Consider the following 13543-nt stretch of genomic DNA (forward strand, 5'->3'; position numbering starts at 1 on the left):
CTCCCCATACCCCTCTCCCTCCAGCCCTTGACAATCACCCTTCTTTCTGTCCATGATTCTGACTACTCTAAGTACCTCCTATGTATGGAATCATGCCCTATGTGTCTGGTTGTGACTGGCTTATTTCACTTAGCTTAATGTCTTCAAAAGTGCATCCATGTTGTAACATTTGTCAGAATTTCCTTCCTTTTTGAGGACCGAAGGAAGGAAGGGACTTTCCTTTATTTGAAGGAAATAGTGCCCTGAAACTTAACTGGGTGTGACAAATCTGAAGGTCTGTAGAGTGCTGGGGATAATCTAAGGAGCTCTGCCTGAGAGCTTGGACACCTGACCTAGCCACCTGACTTGACGTCTCACCAGCAATTTCGACACGAGGAAGTCAGTAACTTCCCTGAGCCTGATACTCTACTTCCAAACTGTAAGGTCACTGACATAGACAACATGTACATTTTGCTCTGGACCCACTTATTTTGACTTCATTAATCTCTACTTCTGATTTCCGAATATACTTACTGTCTTCCATTGTGGAAAATCAGGAATAAAAATTCATAAATAAAGACATAATTCTCAGTTCATTCAAACGTTCTCACATATTTCAATCCAAATACCCAAAAGGGCAAAGGAGAATCCTCAGCAAAGCGGAGTCTATTTCAAGTGTGCCGAGCGAGAACTTACTTGGAAGTTCTGATTTTAAAGTTAAACATTGATTCAGTGTGTTTCATCTATGTCATGATTTATCCAGTTGTTTTGTATGTAATGATATGCTTTCCCCATTCTGCTAAAATTCTTTAAGGAAAAATGATGCTCAGATTGTGCTGTCCAGTAGAGCATCCACCAGCCGCGTGAGGCCATTAAAAGCTCAATTTCTCAGGTGGACTTAGCACATTGCCCGTGCTCAAGGGCCGGAACTGGCTTGTGTGCACCGTATTGGACGGTGCAGATAAAGGACTTTTCTGCTATCACAGAAAGGTCTGCCAGATAGCACTATACTGGAAAATAGTCTGGTGGTTTCCAGTTGCTCAGGAATACTGAGTATGTTCTGAAACATGGAAACCCACTTTGAGGATTGCAGCTCAATGGATATTGGAGAGCATCAACTTTTGGTGTAGTCAAAATAAAGCACAAATTGGGAGTCAGATACTAGGATTCATATCGAGTTCTGCAACTTAGGAGGTGAGATGTAGGACTTTCAGCAATTCACTCAGATTACTAATGTGTCTAGACACAGGTTGTTTTATCTATATTATGTTAAAAATAAATGTACTTCCTACTTCGTTGGGTCGTTCTAAGGATAAAATGAAATAATGCAGAAAGATAAGCATTGTGTCTCATTCATCTTCATATTTCTGAATCGAAGGTGGTGCCGGCATATCTAGGTTCTCAAAAAAACACTTAATAACTGATGGATGGGATGATAGATATGTATCCAGTTGAATAATCATTGGTGTGGACAGTTTGAAAGAAATCTGTTTATGAAATTTTATAAATAAATTGGTCATCAAGAAAAAATAATTTTATTCTATTAAAACTTATCCCAGATGCTTAATTCTAAATTTGATATGTTGGAAGAAAAAGACTAGCAGATCAATATAAATTACTCTAGAAGTTGTGAAATCTTTTAGCAAATTTAGTTTTAAAGTTCTGGCCAGTATTTGCATGTTTTCTAAAGTTAAGGAGATGACCATAAATTTTCTTGCAACTAAATCATCTCTGGACATTATCTGAGAGTTGGTTGTTTTTGGGTTTTTTTTTAAGATTTTATTTATTTATTTGACAGAGAGAGCAAGAGAGAGAGAGAGCACAAGCACGGAGAGAGACAGAGGGAGAAGGACAAGCAGACTTCCCACTGAGCAGGGAGCCCAAAGTGGGGCTCGATCCCAGGACCCTGAGATCATGACCCAAGCCAAAGGCAGACGCTTAACCGACAGAGCCACCCAGGTGCCCCTCTGATAGTTGTTTTTTAAGGTCACCCTGTCTTTAGAGTGAGACATTGTTCATTCCACGTTTGTTTCTCTGGGTTCTCCCTACTTGCAGAACACAATATTGAGCCAAGGGCTGGGAAAGGATGTGTGCGAGAGAAAAGGAGTTCCACTCACTCTCAATTTACAGAGAATTCTAAGTGTCAGTGCCTGGTTGTTTTACAGCACATTATATCTTGTAGATTGGGATATAGCTCAGTGGAGGGGTTGTATGGAAAATAGAAGTGATTTCTGACAGTCTAATATTAAGAAAAATAACAAAACATCTTTGAGAAGAAGGACAAAGAAATAAATAGGGCATGCAAGTACTCTGAGTTTTCTGGATTCTCCAAAGATATCTTTGCAACCTGATCTAAAATCAGATGGCAGGCATCGAATGACATAAGATAAAGCATACTTACCGAGTTTAAGGAACTGAATTCTAATCTGGACTTTGTTGTTCATTGTTTGTGTAAACTTTGGCAAATACTTGCTCTGCATTTTTAATTTCCTTCTCTATAAAATGAAGGATTTAGGCTATGTGATCTCTCACATTACTTTTGGTTCCAGAGTTTTATGGTTTAATCTGTAACACTTTATTCATATGATGGTCCCGCATTTCTTAAAGAACAGGTTCATTCATCATGTTTCCTTAACGTAGGAGCACAGGTGCTCTGATGTATATATATATATCACTCAGTTGCTGAGAGGACCACAGGCTTCACAGTAGAGAAAAGAACACATCACTTTGGAGCCACACCTGTTGGGTTTCGGGTCAACTATTTGACGTGCTCTAAGGTCTCACAGTTGCCTTTTCCGTAAAATGGGAAGTATTTTATACACATGTTGAAAGTTTCTCATGTAGCTAAAAAACCAAATATATATACATTATCTAGTTTTGTTTATGCACTTCATACAGGAAATCAGATCTCAATCAAAAGGACTTAATACTGTTTTTATCTATTCTCTTTAATATGCCCATGGCCTTTCAATTGACAACTCAATTAGGATATATTTGTTATTTTTAATTCTAAAATGTCAAATAATTTGGACTAAACTAAGGAAATAGCTAAAGTATCACTTTAAAGTAAGGAGGACCATGCATTAATAAAACTAGTTAAAATTAAATAAAATGGTACTTGTAATTCTAGAAATATTTCATTTAAATTTTGTGATTTTTTTGAAAATTCTTTTCATGCTTTTGCTAGTCACTAAGATGATTAAAAGATTTCTTCACCTTTATTTTATTATCTCATTGCTTTTGACTATGTATTTATCTTTCCAGGGATTTCTACTTGCTTAATTTTGCAAAGAGCAAGAACCAACATTTCATACCCGATATAAACACATGAAAAATATCAGTCTCACAAAATGTACATTAAAGAAACAATGAAATAACCACTCCTCCCCAAATGTATCATAAATGAATCCATCTTATTTTTATTTTTAATGCTAGTGGATTTTGTCAAATGTCACATAATATCAGCTGTTTTAAATTAAATTAATTTTATTTATTAAGTTGTATTTTGGCAAAGCATATCAATATATCAATTATATTTGGTATTTTTATTTATTTTACCATTTAATTAATAATTTCAACTGTAGGGACACCTGGGTGGCTCAGTTGGTTAAGTGACCAACTTCAGATGGAGGCTTAGGTCATGATCTCAGGGTTGTGAGATCAAGTTCCGGCTCAGGCTCTGAACTGAGTGTGGAGCCTGCTTGAGATTCTCTCTCTTCCTCTTCCTCTGCCCCCCCCCAACTCAGGCACACGTGCATGTGTACTCTCTCTCTCTCAAAAAAAAAAAAAAAAAAAAAAAGAAAATAGCAATAATAATTTCAACTGTAGACTCTTGAGCAAATAACCAGAAGTATATCAAGTTTACATACATGGACACAAGGAAGCATTGATTTCTATTCACTTCTTTAAATATAATTTTACTTTTAAAATTTTCTTCTCTGTTTTACCATGTTTTACATATATTCTATATGAAATATTCTAGGACTTCAGCTTGCATATATCCCTTACCCATAGCAAAGCTTATTTTTGGAGCAGGTAGCAAGATATGGAAGACTATTGCTTTATGCACATGTTCAGCAATCAAGAAATACTGAAATAAATTACATGATTTGCAGGTTAAACAAATGTGTTTCAGATATTAAATATGCTGCATATTTATCAGCATTAAAATATTTAGAATATTTTATGAACATAACCATATGTTTGCAACACACAAGTCTAACAGGTGCGATATCACCATCCAGGGGATGAAAATTGGTTTTGGGGGAAAGCATGAATTGACATATAGGACATAAGCAGATACATGGCATGTTTATCATATTAAAATTCCATCAGATGGCCATTAGGGAAAAAACATTTAAAAAGTCTTCTTAAAGGGGTGATATTGATAAAAAAAATTGAGAAACTCTGGCTTATAATATTAAATAGTAAAGGCAGAACATGAAGCTCTCAACATATTTGTACGTTATGTATGCACAAATGTATACATAGGCAAGGTACATACATGCACATTCTCACACAGAGAATAAAACTGAAAGTACTACATTGGAATGAAATTTCTATGTATATAGTTATAATGAGATAGCTCATTTATTATCAATATCTCATTTATTTTTTTATGATTTATACAATTTTCTTTGTAAGAACATAAATTATTTTAAAACATTATTTTAAAAACCAATAACTGCCTTAGGTTATATTTGAACCCAGTGTCAGCCAACATAGGGGATTCACTGTTGCAAAAAGACAGACTTGAAACATTTGGAGATTAGCATGTAACTAGGGAAAAAATTATATACAGAGAGTACCTGTCAGCACACAGCAAGTCTTTTCCTGTGCCAAAAAAAATTTGAACAATAAAAGTTCTTTGGTCTAAAAGGAACACAGTTCTGTAAATCTATGTGCTTACAGAAGCACTCAAGGAAGAGGCAGAACTCATGCTTGCTGCTGGAAGGTATGTCTATAAAAGGGATTAGGTTTTGTTTACTTATCCAAATATGGCAGGGAGAGTGGATTAAACAAGATGAAGATTTAATTCTCTTTCACATAAAATCTGTCCAGGTACAGCCAGTCCAGGGTCAACATGTGGCTCATTGTCTTCAGGACACTCGCATCCTTCTGTCTTGCTGCTCTACTGTCCTAATGTTTGGCTTCTGTCCTCAAGGTTGACTTCATGGGGCATAAGTGATGCTGAAAATCCAGTTTTTATATCCAAATTCCGGGAGTCAGGAAAGAAAGAAGAGAAGATCTCATTTTTTAAAAAAAAGCCCTCTTGAAAGATGCACAAAATATTTCTACTTATAATTTATTGGATGAAACTCAGTCATATTATGACCCCATCTAGCTCCCAGTAGGACAGACAAAAACATTCATTATTCTAGAAGGCAATGTTCTTCCCCCAAATTTGGGTACATGTTACTAATGGTACATAACAATCTAATAAGAATTACTATTTACAAAAGGAGACAATTATATTACTGTGAGCAGTGATGTGTAAGAAATAGTAAAAGCTGAGGGAGTACAGAATAGGAGGCAATCACTGGGGCTGAGAAGATCTCGAACTGTGTTATGAGGGAAGAATGATCTGGATGCCAATGAATGGATACACCTTAACAGGTAAAAATTATAATTACAGTTATAATGATAATAGTATTACCGTTATTAGTAATGAAACTATTTAACATTTGTTTCCTATGCTTCATGCATCCCTATTTCTCTCCATGACTTAACCCATTTATTTACTGTAACAATCCTATGACACAAAAAGTTTATCCCCATTTTGAAGAGAGGTTAAATATCTTCTGATCACATTATCCAGCTAGTAAGTGGCAAGACTACGAGTTGATTCCACTCAGTCTAGCGCCATGCTTTTATCCACTGCAATAGACATATTATTTCACTACTGACATAAACAGAAGGAATGCTCAACAAAAGTTTTTGAGGCATTGCACAGAATGTAATGGAAACTAGCAGGTGGTTTTAATTTAGGCTATGGTGCAATAATGTTTTCAAACCACAGATAAAGACACTGTGTGTGAGCTATGTTTGACCGTCCTTACAAACTTATTTTAGACACTGTGTTTTAATACTGATGAGATGATTAGAATATTTAGATCACTGCTTACAGACATAATATAGAAGTAATCTCACACGAGATATATCTATATCGATATCGATATCTGTGTATTAATGCCAAAACCAATGTGGGTTAGATGGAGATTGGCCAGACATGGGAGCAGCTGTATATTTATGGGCCTTACACAAAAACCAATATAGAAAGAAAATGAAAAATAGAATGCTAAAAAATGCTCTCTTTATTTATTTACTATGTTATGTTCAAGGTTAAAATACCAATTTGTTAAGGGAGGATGTTATGAAGTAACAATTTAGGAATGTTTTGCTCATGCATTTATTTTTTTAATGTTGCTTTGCTTATAAGAATTCATAATGCAAGCAAAGCAAGGCTTTGAAGTTGATCACACTTAAGAGATGAGATTTAAATTTGTACAAGTTGGCACACAGTAGACAATGAATGTATTCTAGTTAAATGTAAATCTCACTTTATGCTAGCTCTAGTGGAGGTCTGGAACAACACTATTCAATAGAACCTTCTGGGATGCAGGGTATGTCCCGTGTCTGTGTTATCTGACATAGTAACCACTAGTGACATGTGGCTCTTGAGCACTTGTGGCTAGGGCAAATGAGAAATTGCATTTAAAGTGTTTTTTAGTTAATTTAAATTTAAATAGCTACATACGGTTAGTAGCTACCATATTGTACATAGCCCCAGAAATAGAAAATTCAGTTAAAAAATAAGGTGTACACCTAAAAATAGTGCACAATAAAATATCACTTAAAATCATTAGGCGTGATGGTCCCTGAGTAGGGTAGGAGCAAGGAGAGGATTGTTATTGAATTAAATTATCAAACGTTAATTAAACACCAACACTTATTTTTCAATCTGTTACAGATACAAATGTGAATAAAACATGTAAAGAGTATTTCTAGTGGGGAAGAGGAGATGCAATTCATAAAATGTACAGTTTAATGTATTATATGATATAGTGATAGATGCCTTGAGGAAAGCTAAGTATGGAACCAGAGAATGGAATAGGGTGAGTAGTTATTTTAGAAAGGATTACTAGGAAAACCATATATGAAATTGGGGTGCTTATTAAGATATTTATGACCTGAAACAGGTGAACAAGTAATCCTTGCAGATACTGGGGGAAGACTGTTCTAGATAGGAATAAAGCCAGTGCAAAAGCTCAAGGTAGAAACTGGCTTAGAATGGCCTAAGTCATCAAAGAAGTCCATGTGACTTCAGTTAATGACCAAGTGTAAGTGTTGGCAGGTGAAGTCATACAGGTATTATAGGCCCCGGTAGATTTTGAATTTTATACTAAAGGGATGAGAAATCATTAAATTTAACTGCTTAAAAACTTACATTACAATTAAGGATGCTATAATGCATTTTTCCCTGAAACTCACTGATTTTTTATCAAAATTAGAGTAAACATTTGACCAAGAAGCAAAATATTATTTTTAAAACGCCAGAAATATAGTAGTACTTGGGTTCAATATATTTTTTAATCTTTTAAAAATCAGCCATTATTTTACAACCTTAACCAATTATTTCCATTTTCTATCTCTATCATAAATGTAAATAAAATAAAAGACAGATAAGGAATAAGAACAAAACAATGCTATCATCTCCAAGTTTTTTCAATGGTATATGAAAAACTAATTGTATTTGGGGTTCTTTAGAAGAATAGAAGTAATAGGATGCGTGTGTGTTGGAAGAGAGATTTGTTTTAAAGAATCGGCTTATATAATTATGGGGAATGGCAAGTTCAAAGTCTTTAGGGTGGGCCAGTAGGATGGAAACTAGGTAAAATCAAAATTTTTTAAAAATTTTATTTGTTTTTTGAGAGAGAGAGAGCAAGCTCAAGTGGGTGGAGAGACAGAGGATGAAAATCTCAACCAGACTCTGAACTGAGAGCAGAGTCCAATACAGGGCTCGATCTCAGGACCCTGAGATCACGACCTGAGCTGAAACCAAGAGTCAGGTGCCCAACCAAGTTAGCTACCAAAGCAACCTGGAAAATGCAAGTGTTGACCTGCAGTCCACGTCTTAAAGTCACCTGCTGGCAGAATTCTCTTGCTGGGGAAACTTGGTCTTCTGTTCTGCTCGGGCTTTCAGCTGAAGTTTATAGGGAAATCTTCAGGACAATCTTCTTTTTACTCAAAGTCTATCTATTTAAATGTTAATCTCACCCAAAAACACCGTCAGAGAAACATCCAGAGTAGTATTTGACTCAATCTGCCCACAAGACGCCATGGCCCAACCAAGATGACACCTAAAAGTAATGACTGCACTGGGGGTGCCTGGGTGGCTCAGCCGGTTAAGCGTCTGCCTTTGGCTCAGGTCATGATCCCAGCATTCTGGGATCAAGCCCCGCATCAGGCTCCCTGCTCAGCAGGAAGCCTGCTTCTCCCTCTCCCACTCCCCCTGCTTGTGTTCCCTCTCTCACTGCCTCTCTCTCTCTGTCAAATAATAAATAAATAAATAAATAAATAAATAAATAAATAAATAAATAAAATCTTAAAAAAAAAGTAATGACCACACTGATATTTAATAAACACCTTTTATAAGCCAGTAAACTCTATAACTTTACATAGTTTATCTCATTTTACCCCTAAAAGAAAGAAGCAAGCAAATCAATAAATAAAGGAGTAGGAGAAGGAAGTTGAGATCAGCAGAATTTTTGCACTAACGCCTTATCAGGATCAAGAATTGCCAAGAGAGATAAATTATGAAGTGGATTTATCATCAAGGAGGCAGGGCAGTGACCCTGAAGGAGAAAAAGCTTGAGAGTCTGGCTGAACCACTCCTGGGAGGGGAGAAAGTGGAAAGGACCCATGCGGATAACTTTTAAAAAATGTTTGGCCCTGAAGGGGAGATTGCATTGTAGCAGCTGTTGGAGATCAACAGCTGGGATTTTATGAGATGAATGAATAATGAAAGGGGGGGGCTCTAGATGATGACAGGTTTTTTTTACCCTCATGAAAATCCTTTGGTGATTTCATCTCTTGACAATAAAGGAAATAACGGAGTTTTGTGAGCATTGGTTGCACTGAAGGAGCTTCTGTGAAGAAGACGACGGTGACAATGGGAGATGAATTCTATTCATAGTCAGTGAGTCACACCCTCAAGGGGTGTGCACAGAACCTGTGACTTTTTTGTAGACAACAGAATATAGCAAATGTGATGGACATCATTCCCATAATTAGGCTGTGTAATATGGCAAAGATGAAGGGATTTCTGCAGATGTGATTAAGTTCCCTAATCTGTTTATTTTTGAGTTTTTGAAAAAGGAGATTATCCTAGGTGGACTTGATTTAATCAGAGGGGCCTTTATTAAAAAATAGTTGAGGATTCAGTCTTGAATCAACAGATTCTCTCGCTCCTGTGGGCCTTAAGGGAAACATCTATTTTTTTTTTCCATATCTGCAAGGAAATTAATTCTGCCAATCACCACATGACTTCAGAAGGACACAAGCCTGAGATAAAACGATAGCCCTAGCCAACACCTTGATTATAGCTTTGTGAGACCTTGAACAGCAGACCCAGTTAAGCCATGCCCAGACTTTTGACCCACGGAAACAGTGAGATAATTGTTTTAAGCCTCTAAGTGTGTGCCAATGTGTTATGCATCTGTAGAGAATTAATACAATGACTGGACGTATTCCCAGACAGTGTTTTAATCCCAAATGAGGTTGGAAGCCAAGACTCCATTTTACTTTTCATAACATTTCTTTCAGGTAACATGTTCATGTTTATCAAGGTCATTATAAAGACCTATTAAAGGAAAATTTGTGCACACAAGACCCTAGCGTCGGGCAGAGAAGTTAGTCAAAGGGAGGACTTTGTAAGCAGTGTTCTTCGGTAACCATGCTCCAGTATCCACCTAGTCTCCAGGCTTGTTTTACTTTCTTTTATTTTTTATTTTTTTGAAAGATTTTATTTATTTATTCGACAGAGATAGAGACAGCCAGCGAGAGAGGGAGCACAAGCAGGGGGAGTAGGAGAGGAAGAAGCCGGCTCATAGAGGAGGAGCCTGACGTGGGGCTCGATCCCACAATGCCGGGATCACGCCCCGAGCCGAAGGCAGACGCCCAACCGCTGTGCCACCCAGGCGCCCCTCTTTTATTTTTTAAAAATATTTTATTTATTTATTTGGGAGAGAGAGACAGAGAACAAGCAGGGGAGGAGCAGAAGGAGAAGCAGAGTCCCTGATGAGCAAGGTGACAGACATGGCGCTGGATCACAGGACACCGGGATCATGACCTGACCCTAAGGCAGATGCTTAACTGACTGAGCCACCCAGGTGCCCCATCCATGCTTGTTTTTCTGATGTTTGGACATTACCATGCTTTTATGGGAACTGAGAAAGGTGTAAGATGTAGAAAGAAGGGAGGTAAGAAGGAGCATGTTTGTTTGAATTATATTCTCAAGGGATGATAACTCATTAGATGGTAAAATAACCCTTTTGTACCATCATCTGAACTCTGTTGACTGTGTGGTAGTACAGAGCTCTTCTTGACAATAGTCTAGCAAATGTTATGGACCAAACAAAGGGCTATAATAAATGTGCCTCTGTGTGTGTGTGTGTGTGTATGTGTGTGTGTGTGTGTGTGCTTGGAAAGACACAAATTCACGTATTAAAAATGTTGACCTCATGGTGGTGGAAAGTTGAATATTTTTATTTCCAAATTTTCTACAATATGTAGCAATCAATTTTTTCACTTTTTAAAATTTTTTAAATTAAATTCAATTAGTCAACATATAGTACATCATTAGTTTCAGCTGTAGTGTTCAATAATTTATCACTTGCATATAACACCCAGCGCTCATCACATCACATGCCCTCCTTAATGCCCATCACCCACTTACCCCATCCCCCTACCCACTTCCCCTCCAACAACCCTCAGTTTGTTTCCTATGTTTAAGAGTCTCTCATGGTTTTTCTCTCTCTCTGATGACTTCCCCTTCAGTTTTCCCTCCCTTACCCTATGATCCCCTGTGCTGTTTCTTATATTCCACATATGAGTGAACCCATATGATAATTGTCTTTCTCTGTTTGACTCATTTCACTCATTTCACTCAGCATAATCCCCTCTAGTTCCACCCCTCTGTCGATGGACATCTCGGCTCTTTCCATAGTTTGGCTATTGTGGACATTGCTGCTATAAACATTGGGGTGAAGATGCCCCTTCAGTCACTACATTTGTATTTTGGGGGTAAATACTTAGTAGTGCAATTGCTGGGTCGTAGGGTAGCTCTATTTTTAACTTCTTGAGTAACCTCCATACCATTTTCCAGAGTGGCTGAACCAGCTTGCATTCCCACCAACTGTGTAAGAGGGTTCCCCTCACTATCTTCTCCCATTACATAGGTTGCCTTTTAGTTTTTTTACTGTTTTCTTTGCTGTGCAGAAGCTTTTTATCTTGATGAAGTCCCAATAGTTAATTTTTGCTTTTGTTTCCCTTGCCTTTGGAGATGTGGATTTTTTCACTTTATAAATGCCTTCATGGTTCTCTTACATTATGGTATATGGACATAAAGGAAGTGAAGCAATAATACATTGCTTTACAAAATTTCATCCTACCCCCACCTCAATTCTATTTCCTTCTTACAACAAACCTTCTACATATTTCTCCTTGCTCATATAATGTATAAAGCCATAAACACACATTATATACATACACATATATACATATATATGTGCATAGGGATTTTTCTTAGAACAGGATTGTACTGATTATATTACCTGGATATTTATTGTTTCTAAACAACAAATAATGACATACAAATTTGTAAATATAGACTATTTTCTCATTTCATTGTGTGTGATATGCAGTCTTATATGTGACTATATAATATATACACATTGTATGTGGTTAGGGTGTTTCGGGCATTATTATTATTATTATTATTATTATTATCATCATTATTATTGCTTTTATCTTTTTTGTGTGTCTCACCATCTCTAGTCTTCCCTACCAGTCTTGGAATATCTGCCCTCACTTTTTACCCATGTAAACAAGCTGGCATCAATCTTCTGTTACATATTCATACAAAACACAAATTTGCATATATAAAATTTGCATATATATAACATTTCTTTGTTGTATGCTGTGGAAAAATTAAATGGCATTCAATATATTTCTCTGAATATTATTTTTTCTGTCAATATTATCTCATGAAAATATCTCCAAGACAACCTGCATAGCTCCACTATATGGTATTTAATACCTGCATAATATTCTAATGTGTGGGTCTAAGATAGTGTATTCAAACAACATTAATTTTGTTCAGTTATTTGCCTTATGAAACAGCTTTATAAAGTCTGCGTTTGTATTGCAGACTTTTTTTTAGATACACTGGACAAGCTGGATTTCTAGGAAATTTTGGGTAAAAAGTATATGCATTTATTATATTTAAAACATGGCTAGGTTGTTCTGCCATCAGAGTCACCCCAGCTAAAGTTCTAGAAAATATGGAGCAGAAATGAGAAGTCATGCCATGCCCTTCTTGAATTCCTAAAAAATTCTGAGCTTAATAAAGTAATTATTGTTTTATCCTAATTGTATGGGTGGATTTTAAGCAGGAATAGGTACCTAAATTAGAAACTGGTTCCTGAAAGTAGAGTTCTGCTGTACAAACGACATAAAATATTTGGCATTGGCTTCAGGCTTTGGGACAGAGCAGTGGGCAGAATCTAGAAGGATCTTGGGGAGACTTTGTTAGTGAAGCCTGGAGGGGGCTGAGCCAACGATTACTGCCAACTGGGGAAAAGGGTGACACCCGTATAAGCTGATGCAACGTTTTGGAAATTAGCAAATGATATTGCAAATCTGGCTAAGGAGATTTCCAGGCATAACGTTGAAAGGGCCAATTGGCAATTTCTGTGTTCCTATGTAAGAATAGAGAAGTGAATCAAGGGAGAACCTATTCATTTTAAAACCTAATTTATAAATTACAAAGGAGTCAAGGGCTAGATGTTTTCAAACATAGCATTGATTCTCCTCCCCTCTATCTCTGAAAAAAGACTCCCACAGTAGGAAATGGCCTCAGAACAATTATTAAAAATAGGATGTTACCAATAAAACATAATCTCAAGATGCTTCTAGAACACACTTCATTGAGATTACATGCCTGCTGGAGCCTCTAAAATTTTATGAGCATGACCTCTTAAAACGTCTCTCCTCGGGATTAGGACTTCTAAGAATCTTAAAGCAAACTCAACTAGACAACAAAGGATCTCCAGGGCATTGTCCTGAACTATCATCCTTTCAGGCCAAGGTGTGAAGGGGGTTTATTTCAGAGGTCTGTTTGTGTGTGTGTGTTCCTCTGTCTAATCAAGCTGACACCATTAAGATGCAGAGAAATAAATTAATTTAAGAGAATTGTAATGGCTCAAGCACTACCTGTTTGCAGTGAAAATGACAGGACAACTCCAAATGAAAAGAAGTCCCGGGGACCCCAACTTCTAATGAC

The sequence above is a fragment of the Ailuropoda melanoleuca genome, chromosome 4 (assembly GCF_002007445.2).
Source record: "Ailuropoda melanoleuca isolate Jingjing chromosome 4, ASM200744v2, whole genome shotgun sequence".
Classification (NCBI taxonomy): Eukaryota; Metazoa; Chordata; class Mammalia; order Carnivora; family Ursidae; genus Ailuropoda; species Ailuropoda melanoleuca.